This window comes from Fukomys damarensis, unplaced genomic scaffold (genome assembly GCF_012274545.1).
Source record: "Fukomys damarensis isolate Sample0158 unplaced genomic scaffold, DMR_v1.0_HiC HiC_scaffold_19, whole genome shotgun sequence".
Classification (NCBI taxonomy): domain Eukaryota; kingdom Metazoa; phylum Chordata; class Mammalia; order Rodentia; family Bathyergidae; genus Fukomys; species Fukomys damarensis.
The window spans coordinates 36,880,707-36,896,746 of record NW_022900931.1 but is presented as its reverse complement, the minus strand read 5'-3'; the positions used below and the strand labels follow the sequence as shown (position 1 = coordinate 36,896,746).

Sequence of the window (16,040 nt, the reverse complement as noted above, 5' to 3'; positions counted from 1 at the left end):
GATAATTTTGGAGGGCTTTCTCCATGGAGTAGGAAGTCTTTGTCCAAGTATCAGTGAAACATAGAAAGCCCAGGGTAAAGTTACACACCGAAGCCTGTCTCTCTGTAGAATTGGGGTGCCTCTTTGGGATGGACTTTGGCTTATTCATTTAATTATTCAGAGGTCACTGTGGCAAGATTTCTAGACTATTTTTGGGCTCCTGTGGCTTTTAATGTTTGAACCATATTAGTTAATCTAAAACTAGTGCCCTTTAGTGTTACAGATAGAATTCCAAGGAACTATAATGTGTGTGAATTAAAATACTGTACTTTCCTGATCTATTGAGGTACCTAATTTAGGGCCATACATACATTGGCATTATGATTTTGTAAATGAAGAAAGATGTTAATAATGGCCAACACGTGTAATAATTCCATTTTATTCCTAATAATCATTTCTACACCTATTATCTGATTTAATTTTCATAGCTGTCCTAAGAGATAGATATTCTTATTCACATTTTATAGACAAGCAAGACAAGTTTGTGCATGATCAAGGCTATGCCCCAGCTTGATAGCTTGAAAAGTGTCAAATTTTAGCCTTCACACTTTAATTTTGTTTCATTCATTTCTGTTAGAAAATGTTGATGAAAATTTCCTAACTTTCCCTCTTTTGTATTTGAGAAAGTGGGATATATCAGAGGTCAAAAACAGAAATGGCTGATGCATTTGTGCTGTAATTTTTATGATTTTTTAAAATTTTATTTAACAGGTATTAATTGTACATATTAGTGGGGTTCAGTGTACAAGTCTAACACATGCACACAGTGTACACTGAGGACATAAGGGGAATTAGCATTTACTTGGCTTTGTCACCTGCCTGGCTGCTCTCCCTCTTTTCTCCCCCCCCTCTCTCCCTCCTTGTTCTTTCTTTCTCTCCCTTTCTTCTGGATACTGGGGCCAGAGATTTAGCTCAGTGGTTCTTCCACCTGCCTTGCAAGTGCAAGGATCAAAGTTTGATCCCTGGTACAAAAAAAAAAAAAAAAAAAAAAAAAAAATCTATGTCTTTTGGCTGTGCGAGGCAGGTGGCGGCACCACTGAGCTAAATGCCTGGCTCTCATCATTTTTTTAATATTATAATTTTTATGAATTTTCAAGTAAAAAATGATTTTTGAGTAATGGGGCTTAAACCCAGGCTCTTTATACTGAACTACACTCCCAACCACCTTTATTTGTTATTTATTTATTTAGAAATAGTGTTTTGCTAAATTGTTAAGTTGCCCAGGCTGGGCTTGAACTTGTGATCCTCCAGACTTGACCTCCCAGAGTATTGGGACTGCGAGCAGGTAACACCATGCCTGGCTCAAGTAACAATATTTGAAACTTTCATAGGTATGATTTTGAGGTCACATTTGTGCTTCAAACTCTTAGCAGTTGAGGCTTCTCTGGTTAGAAATGTTCTGCTTCTCCTTGGAAAGTGCAGGATTAGAATTGAAAATGGAACCGTTCAAGTTGCTCAGGCGTAAGCGGGGTGTGATGAAGAATCTTGTGAGTAATCACGGTGTTCAGGGCTTCAGCATTTCCAATAGTCTTGTAAATTTCAGATGCCCCCAAGTAATGAAGGGTGACTTACTGAGGCTGGCAGATTAGATAGCAAGTAATTAGATTTGTGCCTGGGCTTATCTAGTATTTAGCAATAACTGCAAGCTTGATCCCATATGGGAAGAGCTTTGTTTACTTTCTGGACACTAATTTGGATGTCAAGGTCACTACATTCAGTCTGGCTTCTTAAAATCACATGCACTTTCTGGAAGGACAGTACTTCCTTTCCCACAGAGCACAACAAAAATTATTACAATCTGGCTTCTTATTCTAGATGGCAGAGAGAGATAGAGAGTACACTTCAAATATTTCAGTGCTGGTTGTAATGCTGAGAGCCTTTCATTGTGGTAGTAACAACCAACTCTAGAATGGGGTATGAAATAATTGATGCCAGCTACACAGATCATATCTCATTATTAATCACAGAGGCAAAAAATATATAAAGAACTAAATGACACTAAACAAGAACTACTGCTTAAAAGACTTGGCCTGGAATCAGTGAATATCATTTCTATGGGACACTGTCCTGAAAGAGATAGGAAAACATTTGCAAAAATACTGTGAAAAAGGCCATCAGCAGTAATTGTCTAACTAAAGTTAAATATTCCAGTATTCTATCTGTCTGAATTACATTATTGGATTACTGATTCAACTGTCTCTCTCCACCTGGAAAGCGGGCCCACATTCAAACTTTCTTTTTTTTTTTTTTTTTTTTTTTTTTTGTTTTTTTTTTGGCAGTGCTTGTTCAGCCCTGCACGTAAGAAGTAGCAGGAACACATCAGATGCCTTCTGATTGAGTCTTGTCACCCTAAAGGGGGCCTCTCTTCTAAAGCAGCAGTTGGTGAGTTCCTAGCTATGTATTAATTTTCTGCACCAAAGATTATGTGGGGGAAATACTGCTAAGAACCTAATGCAAAATGCATAACTATATATGTGCATGCAAATTATGTGCAGAACATCCTGACACTTATGAAAAATGTGATTGAACTCAAAATAAAATTGAACAGAGGTTCGTAATCGTGACAGAATGCCTAAGGAAGAAGTGCCCACCCTTGCTTCTCTTTCCTGTTGTATTCTGGACTATGCCTCCATGGAAATTCCTGGTACTTGGGCAGTGATTAATAAAGCATATTTATATTCCTCATTTCTTGGGTCTTCTTAGAGGTCTTTGCAATGATTTATTTTACATTAACAGGTAGAGGATGCTGTAGTTTGGATCTGGAACATTCCCAAAAGGCGCATGTGTTAAATGAAGCCTTGGTTCCTAGCTCGTGTTGTTGGAGGGGTGGAAACTTTCAGACTGGGCTTGTTGGGAGGAAGTTATATTCCTGGGGGTGTGCTTTTGGGGGATTGCGGAACCTTTCGCCTTTCTCTCCTTCTACAAGGTGAACAGCTTTCTTGGTCTTGTGTTCCTACAATGATCTGTTTCCTTGCCACAGGCCCAAGAGCAACATGTCAACTATTCCAGTAGTATCTAGATGTCCCCTGAAAGTCTCATAGGGTGCCTTTTTGGGGGTGGCTGGATCTAGAGCGTGTGATACTGAGATTAATGGTGTGATTCTGGGATTAAGAGTGCCACACCCTGGGTGTGAGTGTAACTCACCCTAAGGATGGGTAATCTAGATATAATATAAGGGACAGGAAGAGGGCTGCTGAAGTCTCTTGCTGCTAGTGCTTGTCTTCTGCTGCATCCTCCCTGGTCTGCAATGCCCCTCTGCCACACCACCCTGCCATGGAGACAGTTGGTTATGAACTGAAACCTCTGCAAACTCTGAGCCAAATAAACTTTTCCTCCTTTAACTTTAGTTGTTGGGTATTTTGTCTCAGCAATGAGAAAAGTAACTAAGATACCAACCAACCATGGACTGAAACCTAGAAAACTGAGAGCCAAAATACTTCCCCCCGCACTTTTTCATTAAGTTTATTGGTACTTTTTAGGTATACAGTACAGTTACATTCATCATTGGGATCTGGTACCTTTACATGATGTGTCTTGGTTCTTACTTTTTCCCCATATCCCTGCCCTCTCTTCATCCCCTCTGCCCTTCCCTATTTACAAAGACTTTGTTTCCATTTTTTGCCCTTTTTAAATTGATTGCCTCTAGTGGTGATAGAAAGCTGACTAATAAGAGTTCCAAAGTTGGAAGGAAACTCAGAGATCCTCCAAAATTCCTTTCATTTTGTAGAGGCAAAAAGGGATGCAGAAAGGTAAATCACTTGTTTGAGTTCACAAGGGAAGGTAGCAGCTGAAACAAAAACCTTGATAATCTGAGCCCACATTGCAGCAATATTTTCTGCCAACCACGTCTTTTATGTCTTCATGGACGTTGTTAGGAGGTAATGTGTGGAGAGGAGGTAGGTAGTTCCAGTGAAGAGAAGGTGTTAGGCAGGGGAATATTCCTGGTCTGTTCTGTGCATGTTCAGTGCAGGTCAGTGTGAACAGAAGGTGCACACTCTACAGGGGGCACCTGTCCTTGATAAGTTCTGACTCCCCCCTCTTCTTCCTGGTTTGGAGTTCTTCGTTTCTTTCTTACATTAATTTGTGATCTGAACAGATTACGCTTAGCTTTTATGTTGCACTCTGTGAGCTCCTGGTGGACTGGGCTTGTCTTCTTCCACCCCGAGCAAAGTAACTGAGCAGAGGTAGGCAACCAGCGTCAAATGCAGCACAGGCCCAGGAAAATGGGCTGGAGGTGCTTGCAGTGGTTCTGTGTGCACAGAGCAATCGTTTCCCACAAGTCTTGCTCTGATTTGTGGACATACTAGTCTCTCCTTGCTCTGGGGACTACTGCAGGGATTCTTTTTCTCTCTTCAGAAGTGATAGGAAAACAGTGCTATGGTTTGGGTGGGTGTCCACTAAAGACCTATGTGTTAACGGCTTGGTTGCCAGCCCGGGGTACTGTTGGGATGTGGTGAAACCTTTAGGATGCAGGGCTTAGTGGAAGGAAGTCAGGTCATTGTGGGTGCACCTTCCTCACTCTCTTTGCTTCCCAGTTGCCATGAAGTGAGTCTCCTGCACCATGTGCTGCTGCTAAGATGTGCTGTGCTGTACAAAGCACAAAGCAACAGGGCCAAGCAACGAGGGACTGACACCACTGGAACCCTGAGCCACAATTACCCTTTTTGTTTTAAAATAGACAATTTCAGGAATTTTACTACAGTATTACAAAGATGACTAAAATATTTAGCTCTTAGTTCATGGTACAGAGCTCTAACACATTTTCCAAAGCAGTGGGAAGAAAACTGAAGGTGTTCCTCTGTGAAATTACAAAGATGCATCTCCCAAATGACTCCTCCTTACAGCATGGGAATTTCTGCCTGGTGCTCCAAACAGGACTAGAAGCAGAGCCTGTGGTTTAGCTTCTGGTTTCTGGAGGGGATCAAATGTACACAGGAACAATATCTCCTTTCTCTTCCTCCTTCCTTCTATTCCCAAAATGGCTTTTGAAGACTGAAGCCCTAGTTCTTCAGACCTAAGGCGTAAGGACGGTTGGAGAATCTCTCCTTCCCGGATTCAAGGACTTCTGTAGAGGATGGGACTGAAAGTTCTAAAGCTCATCACTGTGGTCTTTGTTTTTCCTCCCAGATTCCTGGATAAGACCCCAGAACATGGTCCGTGGGAAGCTCGACTTCCATCCCTCCATGCTTCTGCCTGCATAAGCAAGAACTCTCTTTCCACCGTGTTTTATATAACATCATGGGAAACAACAGAGGCATTTTTATGGCACTGGAGAAAATATAAATGCCACTTCATTTAGCAGAGAGAAATAAATATGCTTAGTTCCCCCCACCCCCGCTGGACTATTTCCTTGATCTTTCTGACTGCAGAACATGGAACATTGTTGAGGAATTATAAGCAGTGTGTGAATCTGTCTGTGGAAATGCCTTCTTACCCAGGCCCTGAGCCCTGGTAGTGATTTAATACCTGAACATGCCCCATGCACCTGCCTTGGTGAACATCGGTGGTCCCCAGTTGAGTGGTATGTGATTCCTTTCCTCAGGTCCAACAGGGCTTGCTTTCTTCCTTGCCTCCCGCTTATTACTAATCCTGCACTGCTTCCCAGTAGCTTGTGTTTATCCTGTGCATTAGCCATGCCTTTGAGTGGTTTTATCCTCTGCTTATTTTGGTGAGCTGGTGTCTGGAAATGTGATCGGGCGCAGAGTGAGCAGCCTCACTTCAACACCCTCCTTCCAACTGAGTTGAGCTTGGGAGATCTCATGGGCTTCCTCTATGCATAAAACACAGAGCTGGTTTTGCTACTGAGGCATAACTCAGGATCATGTTTATAGTGAAGACATAATTGGTATCTGGTGAATAAATACCATGACTGCCCTGGACTCTACAGGTTTCCCCTTTCTCACTGCTTGTGTGAAAGGGTACAAAGTAGAAATAAATCTTTTAAGCAAGTATAAAATCTCAAGGTTGACTCACTGGCTAGACTGATGGAGACGCCAGATTCTGATGATTAGGTACTGTATACATAGTCCACTCTGTTCAAATTCTGCTCTTTATTTAAAAAAATTTTTTTGTTTTGCTCTGTAGAAAGGGTGGTCTGGAAACTAGTTTAACTAGGTCAGTTGAGATGAGCATCGTTAAGGAAACAACTCACGAATAAATGCAGCATTTAGTCCTAAGGAATCTGAGACTATAAGGTGTGGTTGGGCTTCCTGTACTACTCATTACTGACTGGAACCTTGTCCAAAAAGTGCTTTGCTGCACTGGGAGACATCTGCTGGTGCTGTCGGATCCGTGCTCTCGAACTGGTCCCTGTCTTTCTACCTGTTGCCCCAGTACTCTCATTACTGTGGCTCATTCCAGGCACAGTGATTCTTCATGGCCGCCACCATGCTCTTGCACTCCGCCTTCAGGAGGGCTCCTCTTCCGTGAATCACCCAGGACAAATCTGAGGTCAGGCAAAGGCCTCACGAGGCCCTGAGAGATGGATAAATGTTTTGCTTGCAACCTAGTAAGGATCCCACCTGCAAGTCTTTGGTTCCTCTCTCAGAATTTACTTCTTCCTTCAACAACTGTCAAGGGGGTGCTCACACCTCCCGGGGAGCCCCACTCCATACACACAGCTTGTGTGACACTACTTTGTGACCCCAACAGGGCAATTACACTGGAACCTAAGGGTTGGATATCAGTACATCCTGGGTTGCTTATTCATTTATAACAGTGTTCGTGATAGTTGATATTCCAGGCTGAAGCTGGTCTGTGCCAAGCTCAAGGCCCACTTTCTAAGGCATTTACTGCTCTGGTAAGAACTCAGATCTTGTCCGTGTGCTGCTAGGTCCACAATGTCCAGAGCGTGCACAACACTCTCTCGAGTTCACAGTGCGAAGATACCAGCACTGCACCCTTCTCCCAGAGTCAGGGAAAGGAAAGATATCTTATTTTTTCTAGTTAGCAAGACTGGTAAATAGTGGCACCTGTATATGCAGTTAGGATCAGGCATATCTAACCTATCTAACAGTAATAACGTACTGAAACACTACACTGTACCCCATAAATATTAGGTAAATTATTGTGTCAATTAAAAAATTAAAAATTCTCAAATGGCTTTAACTCATTTAAACCAAATAAATTATCTTCTCTGTGTAAAACATTGCTTTCAGGTCAATGGTCATCTCAAATTTCCAGGAAGGAGAGTGGAGAACTTTCTTTCAGATCCACACAATTCAAGAGTTTAAAACAAAAGTTAGTCTATTAAAAGGTGGATACATATTTCCAAACCCTTTATTCCTGATAGAACTATTTGCAGCTGAGAATGGTTTATCTTCCAGATTCTAACTATTCATCCTTTCTCCCCAGCACTCAATTTTGATAAATTCCTCTGTAATGTATTAAATAATCAAAAAAAATGTTCTGAGCTTCTTATTAGATATTTTTTTCCCTTTTTGGCTTACTTGGGAATCTGAAGTAAAATTAATCAGAGTCAAAGAGTTAGAAGGTAGACACGGGTTAAAAGGAAAATCTAAATATTTATTGAATACCCGCTCATTCCTTCGGTTCCATGCTAGGCTATTTACACATACTTTATTTTACCTCTTACCTATCCTGTGAACTGGCATGGAGGGTATTGTATTCCATGATAGTGTATTCATGGTAGCCACTTGATAAAACCTAGGACTCAGGGGTATTACTCCAAAGTACATTGTGCAAGGTCCTGTGGCTGGTTTGCAAATGTAGTGCTTGGGTTCAACCAGATCAGCGAGATTTCAAAACTCCTCTTCCCATGATGCATTCTAAGCTTGGGGCATATTTTCATCAAGCCCTGGAAATCCAATAAAATCTCCATCTCTGGGACAGTTGGATAATTTTTGTTATGCAAAACGAATATGACCTGTCCCTGGCCGATCATGATTCAGCTAATTCACTGGAGACCCTCCTCTGTGCCAGACCCTGTGGGAACTGCAGGGCGCAGAAGCCAAAGCCAATGGGGGAACCATTTCAGCATAGCCCATGGCAGCGTTCCTCAAAGCCCCTCCATCCCTGACCACCAATCCCACCTGTACCCAGGGCCCCTGAGAAGAGAAGTAGGGGGCATCCTCGACTCAGTGGGACAGTAAGAGAATTTGGACAGTCCAGAGACCCCCGCCCATGTTTGCTGCTCAGATCCTCATCATCTTTTTGTAAATCTGTGTAACTGATTTGATTTTTAATTGTAGGAGGATGAATTTTTAATCAGGAGCAAACAGTCATGGATAAAAGTAGGTGAAGGAAGATTTATGGGGCCTTTCAGAAAACCAGGAAAATCCCATAAAAAGTCATTTGTTATTCTTAGTATTGACTTGCTAAATGTGAGTCTCATTACCTTTGCTTTATCCGGTGTATTTGTGGAATATGCTTATTTATTAATGAATTTTCCTGAAACAAATATAACAGACACATAAGGGTATTCTGATAATCACTTAGCTATATGGCTAAGTATATTTATTACTGGTCTTTACAGACTGTTCAGAAACAGGGAGTTCCAGGAAAACAACCACAAAGCATTAAATTTCTTAAAATGCATGAATTCCATGAATCATTTATTCAAAAGATGAAAAAGCAAGATATTTCCGAACTTGTCTATGATCAGAAATAATCCTCCTCAGCATCCTTCCAGAATTGTTCAGAACAACTCAGAACTGGGCAGAAATGGTACCGATATTTGGGTGCTTATGTTGGGAGATTTGCTGAAGAAGTCACTCTCCATAATTCTGACCAGATCAATAAGAAGCAAATTCTTTGATCTCCTTGCTTGGATCTTTGCACTCTGGGTTTTTTCACTTTTGAAAGATGCTGGTGGACATCACGAAAGGCCATAAATGATCCATGGAGAGGCAGGTGGCTTCACCCAATGAGACTCAGTCACAATATGAGAGACCACCATGTCAAGGAGGCCCTGGAGCTGTTTCATACCCAGCTCCCTTATCCTACTCATTCACGGCTGCATCTATAGTCAACTGAAAGTTTCCAGAAAGATGGGGCTCCAGCCTGGAACTACCACTCCAACTGAGGTATTAGCTCACAGAAGTTCATGTCTTCTGAATTTCTGTCTCATTAAACCTGTGCCAGAAAGAGCAGTCACAACATACTGAGCCAGCAAATCTGAGGATACAAGGAGAGTCAAAATGGGAGGACTGGTAACACTCTGTCTTCAGAAATTCCAGGAAGTATAAAATGTATAGTAATGTGTGTTCACTTATCAAGATATACACAATTTTTAAGCTGTTTCTTACCATATAGGCCAGGTTGAAGACTTGAATGAGTTTTCTAGAATCTGGACCCTGGGACACTGCCTAATTTATTTGTCAGTAACACCTCCACCCTCACAAGAGGGGCCGTGTTTCTGGGTGCTGGGGCTGCAGGATATCATTATTCTCCTCTCAGTTTCTTAGCATTTATTTTAGGGAAGAAGCCAACAGGATATATTGTTTATGGGTGCCTGAAATCATACTTTTCTTCCCATTTTTATTTCTGATAGCCAGTAGTCCAAGTCCGTTTCATCACCCACCTCTTGCTGCCCTGCAAACTAAGAAATGCTGAGGAGGAACCATGGAAGAACGCTTGAGCTTGAGCTGAGTTTGGCCAGCAGATCTTGCAGTTGGCCTTTAAAATAATTTGAGAAATGATTGAAAATCTGGTGGTCTCCTATGGAAATCTGGAGTTTGGGAGTCTTTTTAAGTTAAAAAAAATTCAGAAAACGTGACTGTACGGGATCAAAATTCCCCATGGCAATAAGGATAGGACTCACAGGACTCCTAGTCCAGCCACACGTTCACTCATAGAGCCTTCCAGCTCCTCAGGTATCTGAGTTTGCAACCTTTATTGAAGAGGAAGTCATAAAAACCACAAACCACATCTCTAGCAGAATTAGTTGATTCACTTACTGACTAATAACTTACCGAATTCGGACTCTCTGCCAAGGTTAAGTCTAACCCAACCCTGTTCATGAAGTTGGACACTCATTCATTCGTTTTCCACACAGCTATCCTGGTGTCCCTATTCTGGGTGTGAAATCACAGGGTGAGCTCAGCAGAGGAGAGAGAGAGAGCGAGAGAGAGAGAGAGCGAGAGAGAGAGCGAGAGAGAGAGAGCGAGAGAGCGAGAGAGAGAGAGCGAGAGCCCGCTTTCACATTTTGCATGGAACTCCACAGCGCGGCATTTCACTTCTCTCACTCTGTCTCCCGTCTCATTTCCTGCCATCGCTCTAAGGTTTTTGATGCATTGTCAACATCAGCAACTCTTTCATGGTTTGATTCAGCCCACAGAGCCGCTAAATGGCCAAGCCAGACCCAGACTCAGCCCCCCAACCCCTGTGCCCACGCCCAGAGATTGACAAGATACCCGAGAGTTTGTCAACTGAGCTCGAGGACAAATATTTTCAGTGGCTGTTTACAGCATAACTGCTTTGGACGGACTGGGAGACTGAGTAATGTTCCTCCGAAGATCTTTATGTTCTGATGCCCGGAGCATGTGCCTCGGCTACCTTTCAAGATGTGATGGAAACATAAGGTGAATATTGAAATTAAAAAAAAAAAACTTATGACACTTAAAAGAGACATTGCCATTATTCCCCCTCAAAATCTCCTCCTTTTCTTCAGACACACTTATCCCGTGACTGTTGCCACTTTCCGAAGCAGCTCTGGAGGTCCTCTTTCAGGGAAGTCTTCAGCTGTACCGTCTTGGCTGCCTGGACCACTGAATCGACTCAGAACGTTCATCTTTCATAGACTTCTTGACTTTGTGGACGATCCAGAGGTCTCACAGTGCCAGATCCAATAAAGAAAGTGAATGAGGACACACTGTTGTGTTTTTACAAACCTGCCTTTCTGTTGGAAGGCACTCAGCAACAGTATTCACCATATACATATATATATATATAGTCACCAAATACACTTAGTTAGACAGTCATTAAAGAGGGCTCCCAGAACTGTGTCAAAATGTGACAAGAATGACAGAGTTTGTTCAAAGCAAAGGGGAGTATTTTGAGGGCAGTTAATGGTAATATATCTTTCATTGTAATAAATTTTTAAAATTTAAACATTTGTGGTATAGTTCAATCACACCTCATATGTGGCCAAAGGCACTTTGTAAGTGTGACAAGTTAGAGTTCTAGAGATCGGTAGGTTGTCTTGGTTATCTATGGCCCCCGTGTAAACAGAGGGCCCCTTGTAAGAGGGAGGTGGTATGACAGAGAAAGAGACAGAAGGAGCCAACCTGTTGGCTTTGACGATGAAGAAAATTGGAAAGGTGCAGGTGGTCTCGAGCTGGAAAGGGAAAGGAAAGGAATTTCTGCTGGGGGTCCCCAGAAGGACTGGAAAGCAGTCCTGTGGGTACATCTGAGACTTTGGGACCTTCAGAATGAAAAACTAACAAATCTGACACAGATGGTACAGCAGAAAGGACTCCTCATTTGTGAAACATGAGCATTGAGCCAGTTCACTGCCATAGTCTTTCTGGTCCTGGGTCTCAGCCCACGGGGGTGGGGTCCTGACCTGTGGACAGACGGGCTCAATGCCCCCAGAGCATGGACTGGGATACCTGGAGCTCCTGCAATGCCTGTTCCGAGGATCACAGGAACCAACCCAGAGAACAAACATTTTCAGCGTTCTGTCTAAAAGAAAAGGAGTGTTTTATTGGCAACCTCTTCAAATCACATGACTCATTTGGAAATATATAACATTTGGTCAATGAATACATCAGACTTTCAGGTAAATTTAATCAATGGACAACCACGCTTTTATTTTCCTCCAGACTAGAATTTCTTGTTACATTTCATTCCATTAGCCTTGATATGAAGTGGCAATTGATAGCAAGACATATTGACAGGCCCTCCTGGGCATAATCTTGTGGTTACTTTAAATCACTTGTTCACAGCATGATTCAAAGCACATGGAGGAGCAGGTAGTCCCTGAGTGTTTAAATACAAAGCTAAGATAGCAGAATGCTCGGAATCTTTGACTCCAGCTAACTTAGAAGGCATTTGACTAATTCTCTGCATCGTGAGGCATGACCAGTGCAGTATTTGTGCTTATTATGTTGAAGGTGACCCCAAAGGGGTGGAGATGGACTAGGTGACAGTGTCTGATTTGGAAGTTCAGTCCCTGCATGCTCCATGGAGAGAATTCACCCCACTTGGTACAGCTGCCTTCCTGTGAAGGAAGGGAAGATGCAAAACATCTTAGATCCACAAACGTGTCTTGATTGGCTACTGCAAAAAACCAGTGAGTGTCAGACCTTGCCTTTTTTTTTTTTTAAGAGTCTGTGATCTTGAAGATAGACCTGAAATAAAATCACAAATCCCAAGCTGACCATTTCTTACCTCCGTTTCTTCTCTATAAAATAGAATAATACTTATCTTAACAGGTCTTTATAAATATTAAATGAAAAAAATATGTAAGGTTTCTAACTCAGTCTCAAAAGTATAGTCCATGAGGATAATGGTTATGTGGCCATTACAAAGATTCCCAGAAACTTAGTGTGCGAATAGGGACATTCCATTTCCTGCCCTGCTAAAAGGCCCTGATAAAGGTTTAATTTGATGGAGTATTTTACTCAGTGAAGTGCACCAGAGACCTATGACCCTTTCATTTTGTTCTTCTGTCATCCTTGATGGCTGCCTCGTATTAAAGATGACTCTTGGATTTCTTTTGTAAACAAAATTTTACTGGGATACAGCTCAGGCCCATTTGATAACATGCCTTCTACAGCTGCTTTAGTAGGTAGAGTTGAGTGGCCGCAACAAAAAACAAATGGACCACAAAGCCTAGAATAATTGTATCTTGATCTTTAGGATAAAGCTCACTGACCTCTGCTCTAGAGCACTGTTTATATCTGTATGGCTGAGGCTGGCTTATGGCATTTCTGTGGCCTGGCTCTCTAAGAAGGAGAAGAAATTTGAGGATGAAATTTCCTGTTAAGATGGACATTACACATGTCCTTCAGCTCACATTCCATTGGTGAGAACAAGGTCACATGGGAATGTCTATGCAGGGGCAGCTGGGATATGTAGTGTATGCTGGGGTGGTCAGACACCCACCTAAAACCTTACATTTTGGGATAAAGGAAGAGTGAATTCAAAGCTAACAGTGACCACGATGTCAGTGTTTAGTATAAGTTTCATTTCCCTTTTTCCAAGTGTCAAACTACCCAAAAAACTCTCAGTTCTTTTGTTGGGGTAGGGGGACTCACTGCATTTTGCACTCAGGGTCTCCTGCATGCTGGGTAAGCATTCTGCCATGAAGCTACACTCACAGTCTGAACCTCAAGTTCTTATTTCTTCTCTCTACCTTCTACTTCTTGTTTTCCAGAGTTTTTCTGTTTTATTTCTTATTTGTAATGTCACCCAGTTCTCATCTAATCTTAGGAAATCTGGCTGACCTTTTAAAAAACTGCCCTATGATTTATGGCAGGGTTTCTCAACCTCAGCACTTGACATTTCAGAACAGATAACTCCTCATTTTGGGTGGTGTCCTGGGCACTGTGTCCCTAGGCAACCACCCAACCTCTGCCCTGTGAATGCCTGTAGCATCCCAGGTATGACAACCCAAAACGCCTTCAGACCATCACCAACTGTCCCATGAGAGTCTCTCTCCATCGCTCCCAGTTGAATCACTGATTTCTGGGATAATGAGATCTCAACCATTGCTTATAGACTTACTGGTCATATTTTAACTGAAGGAAGATGATACTCATTTAGTTTTATGAAGCAATGCTATTTGATTAAATTTAACTTCTTAGATATTGAGTTTCTGTCTCTAGGTGTGAAGCTTTTCTTTTTTAAAGTCTGAGGAGCTTTAAGTAATTATTTCACTTATGTAATACAAACTCTAGGATCTACACTAGACTTCAGAAATATGAGGCCTGTGTCTAGGGTTAGGGAAGACTGAGGTAAAGAGAACAAAAGTTATTTAAGTTAGTCAAATATAGAAAGAAAAAGAAGAGAAGTTCACAGAGGCATGGTAGGGAGAGTTGGAATAACATGGCAGCTGGTATGCAATAGAGGATGTCTGTGCATTTCCTTGGGCCAGGAAGCAAAGAGCCAGATGGGGTCTGGGGACCCAGTGACCTAACCTCCTCCCCTTGGAGGGTCCTCTCCAATGACCTAACTTCCTCCCACTAGGCCCCACCTCTGAAATGTTCTACTACCTCCCAGTAGCATCATGGGCTGGAGACGAAGCTTTCAACATGCAGGCCTTTGAGGATCATTCAAGATCCAAACTACAGCAATATCTACTCATATTATAGTGTGCTACATGGTTTCTTTGACACAAGCTTTGGGATACATAAAAATGACCTGAATAGCTTGTTTACCTTTCTGTTTTATTAAGTCCTGGGGATACAGCTCAGTGGTCAAGTTGTTGGGTCTGATCTTCAGCACTAAGAAAAAAGTACAATTTTGTTTAACTTACTTTCCTAGATTCTAGTTCTGTTGATCTGGTGGAGTGAGAGCAGATGTGTACATTTTAAGTAATTCCACCCAAGAAGGTTCTGACTCATCGAGAGCTCAGCTTACAAAACAGTCTTGGAATAACTTTTCAGAAAATTTTAAAATATTTCTATTTTCATTTAAACTGCAGCTGTCAATTCTAAGTGAGGAATCATACTTAGTAGTCATAGCTTCTTTCACCACTCAGCCCAGGTTTTAATTAATGATATCCATGCCATTTATTCCAGATCAAAAGGAAAGTGTGACATTGTTAATTGTGTGATGAGACCTTGTATTCCAGCACAGACCTCTGAGGGCCTTGTGCTTTAGGCTGGAGCCAACGGCTGACCTTTGATTTCCTCCCCTCTGAATTTCTGCTTATTTATCTCTGGCTGGTCCTTCTAAAAGAAGTGGGAGGCAGGATCCTGTGAATGCGCTATAATCCATTACACACACTAGTGACCTAGTAGAAGGACAAGAAGGCAAGACTTCAGTTTGTGTTGCTAAGGTGAGAAATGGAACCAACAGCAAGTTTCAAGCAATTAACGAGAGACCTTAAAAAGATGAGGAAAAGATTTTGCAAGTAAAATAAGCGACTCTAATGAATTAACTTTACCACATGCTGTTTGATTTCATTCTTGTGCAGTGTCGTTGGTCAGCTGTGGCCAGTGTGGGCCCCTTATCTTTTAGCCAGGGCAGCGGTGTAGACTGGCTGGGCTCCCCCTGGCACAGAGAGTAAATGTGACACTTTCCTCTCTGAGGCTAGAAAACCATCCTCTTCTTTTCCCACCAGCACCCGGAATCCAGAAAATGCAAGAGAAGATAAAGGCTGTTCTTCACATGGGAACTGACCTTTTAACTCTGCCACCCTGGCTTTCACTGTAGGACCAGGCTCTTTCCTCAGGATCTGTACGAGTCAGGGTGGGAGGATTCCAACACGTGGACAGGGGTTGGCTCCTGTGAACACAAAATCTGAGTAAGACGCTGAGGAGAAAAGCCTTGCCCTTCAATTCTTCCTACTTGCTTTTCTTCTTCTCCTCTGTTTCTCCTTCCTTTTCTTCTTCCTCTCTTCCTCCTTCTGTGTTTTTTTCTTTTGAAAAATGGAGCACAAATTCCCCATGAAGACCAAGCTTAAGATGCGGTCAGGAGGTCGGCCTGTGCACCTTTTGCTTGTGTTCTGCGCAGACCCATGCCTGGCTTCAGGTCCCCTTACTCCTTCATTTCAGTACTTACACGCTCTTCCTAACAACAGCAACTGCTGTGGAGCTCAGAGTCCGGCAGAAGCTCCGGCAAAGCACAAAGTCTGGTGCAGGGCCCCAAGCCGGATGCATATGGCCTGCTCCGTGGTCAAAACACATGGGTAGCGAGGTGCCGCGGAGCAAGCCTGGAATCCAGGACCCTAGGTAGCTAAGGCTGGAGAATGGTAAGTCCGAGTCCATTCTGGGCAACGAACAGTACTCCATCTTGAAATAAACCACCACCACCATCACCAAAACGGAACACTAAAGATGTAGCTTTTTTTTTTTTTTTTTTTTTTTTTTTTC

General features: G+C 42.4%; 1 long non-coding RNA gene across 1 annotated transcript; it reads left to right on the top strand.

Annotated features, from left to right (window-relative positions):
• The first annotated feature begins 2,325 nt into the window (after positions 1–2,325).
• Positions 2,326–10,574, top strand: LOC104855782. Its single transcript, XR_778479.2, has 3 exons — positions 2,326–2,421; positions 5,167–5,560; positions 10,330–10,574. It is a non-coding gene; the product is annotated as an uncharacterized LOC104855782 (long non-coding RNA).
• The last annotated feature ends 5,466 nt before the right edge of the window (positions 10,575–16,040 follow it).